The sequence below is a fragment of the Jaculus jaculus genome, chromosome 1 (genome assembly GCF_020740685.1).
Source record: "Jaculus jaculus isolate mJacJac1 chromosome 1, mJacJac1.mat.Y.cur, whole genome shotgun sequence".
In the NCBI taxonomy this organism is placed as follows: domain Eukaryota; kingdom Metazoa; phylum Chordata; class Mammalia; order Rodentia; family Dipodidae; genus Jaculus; species Jaculus jaculus.
This window is the reverse complement of record NC_059102.1, coordinates 132,299,432-132,312,992: the sequence shown is the minus strand read 5'-3', so window position 1 is coordinate 132,312,992 and position 13,561 is coordinate 132,299,432. Positions and strand designations below refer to the sequence as shown.

The window sequence follows — 13,561 nt, the reverse complement described above, 5'->3', positions numbered from 1 at the left end:
CAAGGAAGGCAGACTGGTACAGGGCAGTGCATGGAGTCTTTCCTGGGCTTTGGTTCACTGCATTCAGGTCATGAAGCCCCTGGAGCAGTTGTAGAATGGAACCATTGTAGCAGGTTAGGACACAGATGTCTTTCATCTTGCTGTCTGCTGTCAGACTTTTCTTGTTGCTCTGATGACACCACCCACTGACTTGAGTGGCCACTGAGAATTGGCTGGGCTCTGGGCCCAGTGTGCATTTCCTCATTTCATCCTCAGCAAAGCACTATGCACAGGTACTAGTACTATCCCCATTTTGCAGAGAAGAAAATGGAGCTCCACAGAGACAGTAATTTGCATGCATCCTGTAGCTTACAAGCAGTAGAGCTTGAATTGAAACCCAAGCAGACTGTTAGGCCCTCACCATCAATCATCTTCCACATGTTGTCTTCTCACATGATCTGATTTGCATGTTGTTCTGTCAACAATAATATCAATAAACTGCCTTCCATTTATGAAGCACTTGTGTGGTGGGCATTATATTATGAACATGCACCGTGTCTGATGCTCTGGACTACCCCCACTTTATCCTTTCCTGTCTGATGGATGAGGAAACTGGCCTCAGACAGTGAAAGGCTTCTTTTTGGTTAGCCTCATAATGGACTTAGAGCTTGGATTTCTTTGGATCCAAAGCCTGAACCCTCTCTAGTGTACTGGTTGACATGTTGCACCATCCTCTGGGCCGGGCTCTTCCTTAGCACTTCACTCCCATGGCAGCCCATGCCATGTACACTGGTATTGTCAGAGGTGGGATCCAAACCCAAGCAATCTGGCTCCCATGTCTGGGCTTGAACCACTGCCCAGTGTTGCCCCTTCCCATTTTACAGAAAAGCTAATTGAGGTTCTCAGAGGTAAGAATCACTTGTCCTAAGCCAAGAGCAGTTGAGTGCCAGAGGTGGCAGAGCATTTCACTGCCTTCTTAAGAATATGGCAGCTATCGTGCATGCCAGGTGAAATGGGCAGGACGGAGAAGAGCCAAGAGGTACTGGGTAATTGGCCTTCCACAGCATTCCCAGGTCAGAAACTGAAGGTCAGAGCAGGCAGAGTAATGGGGGAGGGCCAGCTGATTCCTGACAACTTTGCTGTGGAGTAGATCTGTGCAAGGTGAGTGAGTGGTGCTGTGACTAGCACCGGGGCTGAGGGGTCGCTTTCTGGGTTGTGGGCCGTGCTCTCCAGATGACTGGATGTGGTGTCATGGGCAAGTGTTCTGTCAAGAGTCCCTATCCAGCTTGCCTGAGGTGGCCTCATCTTTGCCCTGGAGCTCATGAAGTGCACAGTTTTAATGATGACTATTTATGAGGGCCATGCAAACCTACTCCAAGGAATTTCAGAGTCCAGGGCTAACTGCTTACAGGGAACTTGGTGATACTGTCTTTTCAAGCCAGAACTGCCTCCTTGAAAGGCCTTGCTTTCCCAACCCTCCCACCCCACCCCACCTCAACCCACCCCAACCCACCCCATAGTTCTTGTGCTCTTATGCACCCATAGAGATGTTTCCCAAACTGAACGCCGTAGGGCACCACATTCTTCCACATGTGAATGGGCTGGGGGTGAGGGATTTCATAGTCCAAAGCAATCTGATCAGAGGGACTCAGATTGATTTCAGAAGTTCTTACAGGTGGGAACAAATGTCCTCCAAGGAGGTTGTGTGCATCCTCATTCCAGAGCATTAAAGGCTCCGAAAAGTTCTGCAGTAAAGAAACCAGTTTTCCTTTGTTTAATCCAGCGTTTCTTACCACTGACCTCGGAGCAGCTGTTGATGTCTGGAGCAGGAGTGTTCTGCAGAACTTCATTTGGTAAACATTAGATTGAAGTGAGAGGCATGTTTTAAAGAGGGAACATTGGACTTGTTTCCTGCCTACAGTAGTGAGCCTTGAATAATGGCATTTAGGGCTCAAGTAGTAGGACTATGTTTTTTGAAAAAAGTTATCCCAGGTCCTCAGAAGCATTCCATAAAACCAGTTTCCAGCTCTCCTGTATATGGGTGGGGTCTGGGTCTAGTCCATGCCCTCAGTGGAGGTAGGGGTATGCTTAGGACCAGCCTTAATCAGGGAGTTATTGCCTGTTTTGTGAAATGTGTAGCTCCCTGTACCCAGCTGCTTTGGCTCTGGGCCTCTCTGCCCCCCGGGGGCTCCTCTGCAGAAGGCAGTAGTTGGGCTGAGGCAGTTCACAGATTTGCATAATTGTACTGTCCTCTGAATAATTAATAAAGCTCTGTCCTTGCTGGGAGCAGAATCTGTGCCATTATGGATGGGCCTGCCATGGATGGGTTTGCCAGAGCCCTTCCAAGGGGAGCCAGTGGTTTCTAGATTCCTTGGCCTTTCTGGGCAAGGAACTCTCCAGAGAAAGGAGAGGGCACTGAGTTGTTGTAAAGTGAAGAGGGCGTGCTAACATTGTGTTCACATGGTCACCCTGGTATCCTAATAGGTGGGGATGGTGATCTTATCTTTTCCTTCCAAGACCCACAGATGGGGTCTCCAGCATGCAGATGGTTTGGTACTCTCTTCTCCTAGCTTTCTCCACTACAAGATCTTTTTTAGATCTCTGGTCAATTGCTGTAGGGACTTACACTCCTTTTTCTGGAAGCCCAAAGGGCACAGTGCTTTACATAGGGGTAGGAGGAATGAGTGGGTATTCAAGCAAGAGAATGAGAAGAGAGAGAAGGTCTATCTACTTGGGGTTCTCCCCAGGTTTCTGGGCTTGTGAAGGTCATGTGTAGCCTAAGAGAGACTCCTATGTGAAGTTTCTAATTCCCTTTTTATGATGTTTTGTTGTAGTCGGTGTTTGTTCCCTCTGGTATATGGTCTTCCCTCGTGTCATGTTGAAGCAGAGGTCTGCTGTGATATGTAGCTGGCATTGGGGAGAGTCCTGTGGTTTCTCCAGGTCTGGGGTGTCCCTCCTTGCTTTCCCTATTCTGTCCAAAGCTGTCATAGTAATATTTCTCAGAACACCACATTCTTGCAGTTATTATTGGGGGCTTGGGCTGAGGGAATTCCATTGTCCAAATAGGTTTGGCAGCAAACAGTGAACCAAAGAAAGTAGGTTTCTTCAAGGCATGATTTCTTAGGGAGCTTGATATGCGAATGTGTGAGTCTGCAAGAGGGAATACAGGATATTCTGCCTCCTGCTTAGTCTGTGTGCACTTCCTTGGGGTGGGGTAGTCCATCACTGGGCATGCATGCACACACAAATGGTGTTGGGTCACTTACCTCTTGGCTTTCATACCAGCTTAGGACTGTGGCAGGACAGGCATTACCCCATTTTATAGATGAGCTAAGCCCTAGAAGGGTAGTTGATTATCTCACCCAAAGGCACATAGTTGGTATTTAAACCCATATCTTTCAGCTGGATCTTCAGCTCTTTGCCCTCATCCACCAAGAAATCATTTGCTCCATGGACAAATGTCAGTATATGTTGACTGGGATGGTGCTGGGGGACCTGTGCTCCTCCAGCAGCTTTCTCCACTTGCTTGGATGTGGGTCTAGGGTGAGAGGCAATGGAAAGCTCTGTTCAGTAGTTCTTCCCTTTGGGACTGGCTTTGTCACCGTCTATAAGTATAATCATACAACAGCTAGCTGTATCCTGCTTATGAAGCCCTTTCTGACTCTTCCCTTTCCTTCTCTTGTTGTTCATTTTGGCGGCCGAGGCTGTCTGTAATGTTCCAAGGTCTTGGGTCTGGTTGTGATGATGTGGGGTGTGGGAGGAGGAGAGAGGGAGACATGGTGCCCCACTGGCTTGTCTTTTTCCAGACCTTTCTGAGAGTCAGTGACTAAGCCTGGGTGGTGGTGGGGCAGCTTGTGACAGGTCTTTTTCTCAGCTATGTATGGAGGCTATAGTAAGGCTGAGAGATGACTTTAGGATTTGAAACAACTATTTCATATACCATGAAAGAGACTGCACTGCCAAATGGCACTTCTATCCTGGTCCTACCAAGAGCAGAATTCTGGTCTGCTGATGCCTGTGTCAGGACGTGACTCTACTTTCCTGTGATCTGACATATGTCAGCTCATTTCTACCTATCTCTTGTCTCCTCATGATCGTGATACCTACCACCTGGGATTTTGAGGTCTACTTGGGACTAAGTATGTGTCTACCTGGGATCAAGTATGTGATCTTTACTTATCCTAGCAGCTTATCCAGCCCAGCCGTCCTAGGGTCCACCCCGTCAGGGAGCAAGAGATAGCCCAAGGTAGGCAGAAAATGATGTTTGTGCCGACATTTCTTTCACGTACAAAAATCAATATTTTGTGGGCTGCCTAATTGCTCTGTTGCTGCTAAATGAGTCATTATGGATGGAAAATAGCAAATGCATTGTGAGATTAATGGGGAAAATAGTTGGCAAATGGCTTTGGTTTGCTTCCGAAATTCTGAAGGTGTTACTATGAGAAATCTGGAGAGTCATACAAGGCTGAGTCCCAGGAAGTGGGGAGACAGGCAATTATTGGGCCATGAGATTCTAGAGGTGCCAGCAGGTCTGAGAGCCCTGTTAGGGAAGGGCACTGGTTTGAGCCCTGTTCAGTTAGAGCCCATCTCTTGTCAGGTGTCATGTGAGGCTAGGGGATGCAGTGGTGACTAAAACCAGCCCTGACAATTCCCCTAGTTAGGAAGAAGGCCTGGAATAAAAGTGTCCCATATATAGTTGCAGTGTCCTGATGGCAGAGTGCAGACCTGAAGGATTTGAGCTGGTGGGGCTTAATGTGGTGGAACCGTGAGCTGAGTTCTCAGTGAAGAGTCTTCTGAGCAGGCTACAAGAGTTTGTGTCAATCCTGTGGGTCTGTACCAGCAGCTGAAAGAAGATCTAGATAACTTTAAACTTCAGGCCATCTTGGAAATAACTACTTACTCAGTGGGGAAACCAAGGCTGAAAATAGCTAAAGACTTGCCCAAGATCATATAACCCTTAAATGGCAGAGGCAGTATTCAAATCAGGGTTGTGTAACCCCAGGCCAAAAGACATGCCTTCCTGCTGTCTGTTGGGTGCATGTGCAGCCAGCATGGCGGGGGGGGGGGGGTGTTATTACTGTAGGATTGGGAGCTACAGGGTGGCCGCTTGAGAATCTTCTGAACCAAGGGGACTAAAGAACACCTCAAACTGCCCCCCAAACAGACTTCTTGACCTTGTTGGGCTTTTGCTTCCTCTTAATGACAACATGACAATTTTATGGTGATCAGAATACTAAATGAACTAATGACTCCTCTTGAATTTAGCATATTTCTCCCCCCTCCCATGAGGTGTCTATGATACATTTCTTGCCAATAATCCCAGCTAGCTTGTCCATCAGTTGTGTGCAGAGGTAGTGGAGTAGAGTTATGCATGATTGGGGATCCCTGGACTCCCAGGGTTTCAAAAGTGACAGCAGCCAAAAGAGAGTCCATACATTTCCTGTGTGTGACTAGGAAGGAGGCATTGAAGGCATCAGAGGTCATCCTACCTTGCTTTCTGAGATAGCTGAGAGAAACCTGTAAAGGTCAGATTTGCAGGTCTAAGGTTCATCCCTGGATCTGTATCCACAAGTCCTAGATAATCTAGAGATCTACTCAAGAATTGAGATCCCCAGATACTAAGTAGCCTCGCATCCTCCCCTCCCTTGAAGGGTCTCAGGCCTCTGAGGGATGAGGGATGACGGTATGTATGTGCATGTTTGGATCTCTGAGCTGCTGGGTTCTCACACTACAGACTTACTTAGAGCTGAATGTGCCAGTACCTGCTTCCTGACTGGGGAAGCAGTCCTCACTGTGTCTCTGTGTGCACAGGTAGGGCAGAGGCAGGTGGGCTGTGGAGCCTTAAAGGCAGGAACTCTACTGGAGACATTTCCAGCTGTTGTTGGAAGCTGAGTGTGTCTAAACTTGGGTCTGGGTAGCCCTCCTTGGCTAGAGGCAAAGTGTTTATGTGGGTTGATTAAATAGCCCACCTGCGGGCTCTTTGTCCTGTGCTCATTTCATTTCCAAAAGAATTCTTAGTTCTTCAGGTAATATAGAGGCATATTCCTGTGGAGTTTGGGGCTATTCTGTGACTGCTCAGCCCTGACCTAGCACCCCAGTGTGCTGCCAGTAAGAGACCCCAGAAGTGACCTGGAAGGGTGGTCAGAGGCCTTTTTTTTCTGGTGGTGTTCTGCCTTTGCAGCCAGATAACCTAGAGATCTCCCTCGAAGAGAGAGCCAGCCTGGCTTTTCCATGTGATATTTCAGGGTCACCATAGTAGCTCTGACTATCACGAGCATCACTTTTGGGTCTTCTCAGGCAGTTCCTACCCTTCCATGGTGATAGGCATGGTTTAACCTGAGCCCAGGCAGATGTGAAACTTGGCCCTGCATTCACTTTTCTTCTCTCCAGCCAAAGAGAGGATTTGAGAATCTTTCATCCTTCCATTTATCTTCTACAACTGGGCACTCTACCCACCATGCTTACCTGTGTAGGTGTTCAGTCCAGTGCAAGAAGAGTGGACTGTCCTCAGAGCCTGGTTATGTGGTACCCCTCTAGAGAACTCATTCTTGGTCCTCTGAACAGCAGCCTCTTCTTCCTAGGTCAAGGTGGCCACTTAGCTGTTCTTTGGTAAGTCTCTAGCCTCTGAAGATTAGCCACAAGTGGGAACTTGGACTTCTTTAATACCCAGTGACTCCTAGGATTAATGTTTCAGGCAGACTCTGCTGTAGGCGTGCACATAGCATAGCAACCACACCTAAAGACAGTTTCAGAGCCCCTTGTAAGGCAGGTCTCCCTGCTTTGTCTTGCTCTCTGAAAAGCAGTGCATGCCAGTTCATTCCTAGCATGCCAGTATTTTCATGGCAGGGACCAGCAGCTTCCTCCCTGCCCAGGGGGGCCAAAGGCTTCTGCTAAGTGATGGGACTCTGGGTCAAACAGAACTCTGGACCTGAACAGCATCCACAAAGTTGGCCTGCTGACTCACCTCAGTCTTAGGGCAGGTCTAGACAGGTCCTGTGTGATCATTTCATGCAGCCATTGTGAGGCTATTCAGGGGACTTGTGGAAGCACAGCCTCTAAGTATAACCAGAAACAGTGTATCCTCTTTATTGCAGATTTAGGAAACGGTGGAGTGGAGTTCTAGTCACCATCTCTTGTACTTGAATTTTCAACTTGAGTCATCCTGAAAATCTGCCCTTGCATGAGTTCATTGCAGGCTTGCACATGTTTCTCACACTGCTAGGAATTCACCTTCTCTTGTGAATTTGTACTACACATTACACACTCCTTACTTAGCACCCTGGACTTTGACCCACAGTGCTTTGTTTTTTCTGATGGTACTCCTCTCTACAATAGCTACTCCAGTGACCAGCCTGACGAGATAGGGTGAGAGCCCAGTTGGGCGGGGGGGTCTATCTTCTACCTTTCTCCTCTTAGCTCCTCTGCCACTTCCTCCTTCTCTAGACTTCCTGCTGCCCAGACCCCCTCAACAGAGAGGCAGGCATCCTGTGGTGGTTGACATGCGAGATGAGCCCAGGTTACTGAGCTTGCCAGGCCTTGGTGGGGGAGGCTTTGGACTTTGTGCTGGTGGTCCCTAGAGCAAGTGTTTTAAAGCAACGCCGCCTGTGCAGGCAGACTCTCTAGCTGCCCTGGCAACAGCTAGGCGCCAGCCTGTGGTGTGGCCGCTGAGCTCGCCTCCTGACTGGCTGCCTTTTCTGATTGCACACAGGCGTGAGGTGCTCCTCACTTGCTCCTTAGAAGCAGCTCTTCAGCTTCCTTCAGGCACATGTGAAACAAAGCTGAGGGAGGAGGGGGCCAAGATCTCAGAGTCTTTGTGTCTGCCTGCACATCCCCAGCCCTTCCCTCATCCTCCAGCAAGGTGTCCTTTGCCCCCCTCCCCTAGGGTTTAATTTATATTGCTGGGCTGATCCTGGGCCTTTCAAATTGGTTGCACGGGACAGCTGAGCCAGCTAACTGCAAGGGTTAACAAGCTTCAGGAGCCTCCAGACTCTTGCCCTTGCACCTCCACACCCCTAGCCCTCTTGCTCTGGGTTCCACTGTTTATTCACACAGATGCTGCAGGGTGTCTGTGTCACACCCAGCTCTGTGACTTTGGGGCACTTACTTATCCCTATAAGATGGAGATACTAGCAATTCCTCTCAGAGTTGTTGAGAGGAAGAGTTGAGATTTATAGCAAAGTGTTTAGAGAGTCCAGTGCAGTGCATGCACCTGAAGCCTGTTAGTCACTGTTGTGCTATGCACTTCCTGCCTCGTGTTCCCTCTGCCCGGAACACCTCCTGTGTTTGCTTATCCTTTAATTCTCAGCTCCTTTGCTTAGGGGTTCCCTGACATGCACTCCCTTGTCCAGTCCCTTGAGTTCTTCACTTTGCTTCCCAACTTTTGTGGCTCATTGTTGGGTCTGCTTGCCTGACAGTGGTGGGGCTCTTCCTGAGGGTGCTGGTGGGGAGCACTTGCCTTGTCCTCCCTGGTAGAATCAGTCAGACTGTAGGCTCCTTCCCAGCTCTACCTAAGTATATGTTTTTCCTTCAGCTCATGACCAAGTTCAGTCACAGAGCCATTAAGATACCCTTGAGAGAACCTGGGGCCAAGAGAGAGGAATGGGTGTGTTCAAATACACAAAGGGCTAGAAAGTCTGGTTTGCTTCTTTCTACTGTTTTCTGGGGGCTGTGGTGGGAGTTGGGTGAGCTCTTAAGAAGTTGAGGTTTCACAGAAGAGATGACAATATTTGTGGCTAAGTGGGGGCAAGTGATTCCCATGGATGTCTATATAGGGATTAGTGTTGGGAGAATGAGAAGGATTCTGAAGGGCAAGAGAAGTAGGTAAGGAGAAGCAAAGGCCAAGGCCACAGGTGTGGTAGAGGATGTGCTCAAAGGTATAGTCCCCTTTGTGCCAAATGTTGTCTTTTGCTCACAGCAGCCCGAGGGGTGAGTTTATTTCAGTGTTGAAGTGTTGAAGGTTTGGTGACATGAACAAGCTCTTCAGGCCAGATTGTAAACTGCCAGGAACATGACTCTTAAGTCTGCCAGTGGCCATAGTCTGTTCAGGGCAGGCTGGCTTCTCTCTCAGACACAGGTCTGGGGGTCTCTTCTCTAGTGTGAACTGAAGTTCCCTGAAAATGCTGCATCTGCCTCAGATAAGGCTGAATGGACTGATAGATCGCCTGTAGAGATGGAATGTTGCCAGATCAGAGCCAAATTACCTTTAGCCCCTTAATAGCCATTTATTATTGCCCACCTCAGTGTCTGACCTAACATCAGTTGATCAGGTGTGATCTTTGCTTCCACCAACCCAAGGGCTAAGAGTGTCATCAGATAGCATCCGAGACCTGTGCTGGAGGTTTTCCTGCCTCCCTGTGACCCACCTGCAGATGCTTCAGCCAGTGTATTTGGAAAGTTCTGAGTCTATGACTTTCTTTGTTCTGTTGCTATAAAACTTCATGAAATTGGTAACACATTGGAACAGAGAGTTTGGGGTAACAAAAATCTCTGCTCCCTGGTCATGGTCCCTCATATTTGGCTCCAGAATAAACTACCTCTTATTTCTCTTTGAAGTGAGACCTGTGTCTTTTGTGTCAATGCTAGCGAGGTGTGGGAACCACTAAAAGTGCTTATGAACTATGGTATGGCACAGGTTCTGGCCCATACAGAGCCATGGTATTGTGAAATGCATGACATACATGACCAGGTTAACATGGCACAGGCAATATATGGTGACTTTCAGTGAGCCAGCCTGTTCACCAAGCTTCTTTAACTGAGACCTGATAGGAAATGTCCAGAGAGGCAGTCACAAGGTGTTGGCTTTTTAAATGTAGTTTTAGATATTTATTTATTAGAGAAAGAAAGAGAATGGGTGCAACGGGGCCTCCTGCTGCTACAAACAAACTCCAGACGCATGTGCCACATGTGCACCTGGCCTCATGTGGGTTCTTGGGAGTCAAACTCAGGCCATCGGGCTTCTCAAGCTTCTTTAAGCCAATTCTCCTGCCAGAGGCAGGAGTAAGTAAAGTAACATCCCTTACTTCCTTGCAGTTTTTGTGCTGTGACAATTAATTGTCTCTGTGTCCATTGAAGGGCAGACTTCCCACATACAGAGCCCAGACCTCTTCTGGTCTCTGGCACCTAGGATCCAGCCCAGTAAGCATTTCCATTGAGTACCTTCTGCATGTTATGCACTGTGCCAGGCACTAGAATAATTAACATCACCATGGCACTCTATGATTTCCATAGCTCCTCTGGGTCTCATTAGGAGATTGATTCTCTTGGATTGGGTATTTATTTCCCCATTTTCCAAGTGAGGAAACTAAAAGTGGGTGGGGGACAGACAAGCAGCCTGAGGACACATTCTCTGCCAGCCAGCCCCCCAGGGACAAAGCCCATCCTCCGAGTCCTGCCCCCTCTCTAGGGCTCTCTCTCGAGGGCTGACAGCTGTTTCTTCCCAAAACTACTTGTGGAGATGGAGTTTAGGGAAGCAAGGCCCACAGAGAATCGTATCCAGGGGAGCATAGCTCCTGGGGACCTGCAGGAAGCACCTGCCTTGTAGTTGCTTCCACCCAGCAGGACCTGGTTGTTGGGGACAATTGTCTGTGTTTGGGGTAAGTCAGAAGCTGGAGAACAAAAAGAACCCTTCTTGCCAATGAAACTCTGACCTTGAAAACCCTGTGGGGTTTCATTCACTGGAAAGAAAGAGTCTGTTACCAGTTTAAAAGAGGGGCAGGCCTCCTGCAGACACAACTTGTGAGCCCTAGCTTTGTGAGTTCTTGCTGTTGAATTTCTCCTTTTTAGTTTGACAGAAGCCTTGGGGATCTCTGTCTGGGCTGGCCAGGAATCCTGTTACCTCTTTCAGAAAATTTAGAAATGCCAGGATTACTTTCCTTACTTTGGCTAGTCACCTAAAAGGCCCAGCTTTTGAAACAAAGATATAGTGGTTCTGGAGATCTAGAGGGTTACTCTACTGTGTGTTCTGCTGTGTGTGGAGGGGTCCTAGGAGTGAAGGGGATTAGTATGTAATTTGTGGGGGCAGGTGTCTTGCAAGGAGTGGGGTGGAAGTCAGAAAATCCTGGGCACAAGGAAGCAGCACTTATTTATGTTTTCCCCACAATCATTAAGCAAGTCTGTTGTGTGTCAGGAGCTGAGTGTGACCCTGGGAGAGGCTTGATGTGTTCTGAGTCCATGTGACATAGGAAACCTGGTTGAGGCACTTCATAGCTATGGTGACAACTGTGGTGGTCTAGGGGATGCATATCCTGTGGGGGTGGGAGACAGCCACTGGACTTTGGTAGCAGGCCTTTGGGTTTGGAAGAGAAGGAACTCTAGTTGTTTTTGTGACATTTGAAAATTTCACATCTTTGAACGCTGGCAATTGATTTAAAACTTTAAAATGTCATATGCTGTGTGGGCTAAACAAAACATGAATGTTGACCAAATACAGCCTGCATTCTTTGTGTAGAGTTCTTTAGGATAAGATTGGCTAATGCCCAGGTTTCCAGAAGGCAGTAAGCCAGATCTTCCTGGGCTGGGTTCCCTGGACAGTGGTGTCGTGGGGGCCTGGTCCTAGTTATGGACCTGTGCTTGCTGGGCTGTGGGCTGGCCTGGTCCCAATGCTATGCAGTGCTGTTCTCGACCAATAGACAAGACCTGTAGGTTGACCCTGGCCACCCTGAGAACTTGCAGCTGTGTTCATTCCTTGTCTGGCATTGTTACTTCAACTGGCAGCTTTGTCCCAGTAAGAGCTCAGGGAAGAAGGTTGGTGTTTTTAAGAAAAGCCCCCAGCAATACCCCTTAGTGATACCCATGTTCTGCTGTTCAACAAAGGTGCATGCAGCTGCACAGCTGTGAAATGACACCTCCTCTCTTGTCAGTGGGGCAGCTCCGATAGGTGCTTCTGGAGAGAGCCTTCACTGGCTTTCAGGCTCCTGATGCTCTGTTCTTCTCCTCTCTTTGCCCTTCCCCTGTCACCTCCTGCTTCTCAGAGTTCTGGCCAGCTGCGGCCTGGCCAAAGCCTGTTTGTTCTTCTTGTGCAGACCTGTAGGCATAACTTTCCTCTTTTTTCTCTTTCTCCACCCTGGCTGTCACATCTTCCATAGCCTGTATTTGACTTTGTAAGTGATCTCCTGGCACCTGGTCCTTTTAGATAGTATCCTAAAGGTTTGCCCAAGACATTGTCATTATGCCTCTATTGTGTGCAACAATGCCTTGGGGCCAGAGCCAGCCAACTATTGGACCAGTGTCTGCAAAGGGAAGTAAGGGGAATTGGGGAGGTCCCCTGGTGTTTAAGCCAGGACTCCTGGCTATCCCTTAGCCCTGTCCTGTGTGTTTAGGATGTCTGAGTGGCAGCTGGTCTGAGGTACAGAGGTTAGGTAACACTTGGCTTTCAGGAATCCTGGCGTATTGGGAAACATAGTAGGCAACACTTACCAGTTCTCATTGGTGCTTTCTCTTCACTTAAGTCTTCTTTCAGAGTAGTGATAATTGAGTTCAAAAGCAGAAAGCACAAATTCAAGTCACTGCAGCAAAGGGGACACATTTTTCCGAGCACCACTACCCTTAGACTGCTCATGCCACCCAGATCACCAAGGACTGTGGATAGGTCCTCCTCTTCGGAATTTTTTCTGTTGCTCATAGGAAAATACTGTCCCTGTGTTTGGGCTAGGGGCCTCTTTTCCCTTAGTCAGTTTGGGAGATAGTGCATGATCTCCCCATTGGCACTCCTGCCCTTTACCCACAGCATGCAGCTACAGAGGCTGGAGCTGGGGTGGCTTTCAAATAGTTAAGTCCATGATGGAGGGATATAGACAGTGTTTCCTAGCACTTTCACACAAATCGGGAGGCACTGGGCTTCCCCAGACAGCAGTGGAGGAGGACGTGGGCAGGCTGCCTGTTCAGGTTTCTTGTGCAGACAGGACTCCCCCAAGGGATCCTTGGGATTGAGTTATTTTTGTTTTTGTTCACCTGTGCCCCACCCTGGGGACTGGGACTGAAATCAGCCTCAGTCCCTGCTTGTTTGTGTTGGAGGAGGTCCCAGCCTGGGGTGGGAGAGGTATGCCTGTTGTCCTGGTGAGGCTTGTCTCCATGTAGGCTTTTACCTGGTTCTAGTGCTCAAAAAGGAGGCTGAGATTCCTAGCCGTGGTTTCATTTCTGATGCTGCTGGGCCTCAGGAAGGAGACTTTGCCTGGGCAGAACTTGGAAACCTATGTGCATTAAGACACAGATAGGGGAGCAAGTGAGGAAAGAGTATGAGTATAGTAAAGATCCATCTGCTTAGGCTGGGCAGCCCAGTGTGGACAGAGCACAGTCTGCCCTGGGGTACTAGGGCCTTGTCTGCTACTGAGCCTTTGAGCAAGATTTGTCATCCGCAAAGTGGGCAGTCTCAAAGGTTGGCCTGACAGTCTTCAGCTTTGGGATCAGTGTTAGGGCTGATGAGGATATGGATGGTAACGAGGGTCAGGTCTCTTTTTCTATTCTGTTTACCAAGGCTAACCAGTCCTCTTTCCTCTAGTCACCCTCTCTTTCACTCTTTTTCCTCCTCTCTCCTCCTCCTCTCATTCCCCCCCCCCCATATGCCATTTGTAACCTACAATAATTC

The 13,561-nt window shown here is 48.6% G+C and overlaps 1 protein-coding gene across 6 annotated transcripts in view; it reads left to right on the top strand.

Annotated features, from left to right (window-relative positions):
• The window catches only part of LOC101606490 (DAB2 interacting protein), a 191,541-nt gene that overhangs the window by 114,310 nt on the left and 63,670 nt on the right, over positions 1-13,561 (top strand). The gene's annotated exons all lie outside the window — the stretch shown is intronic.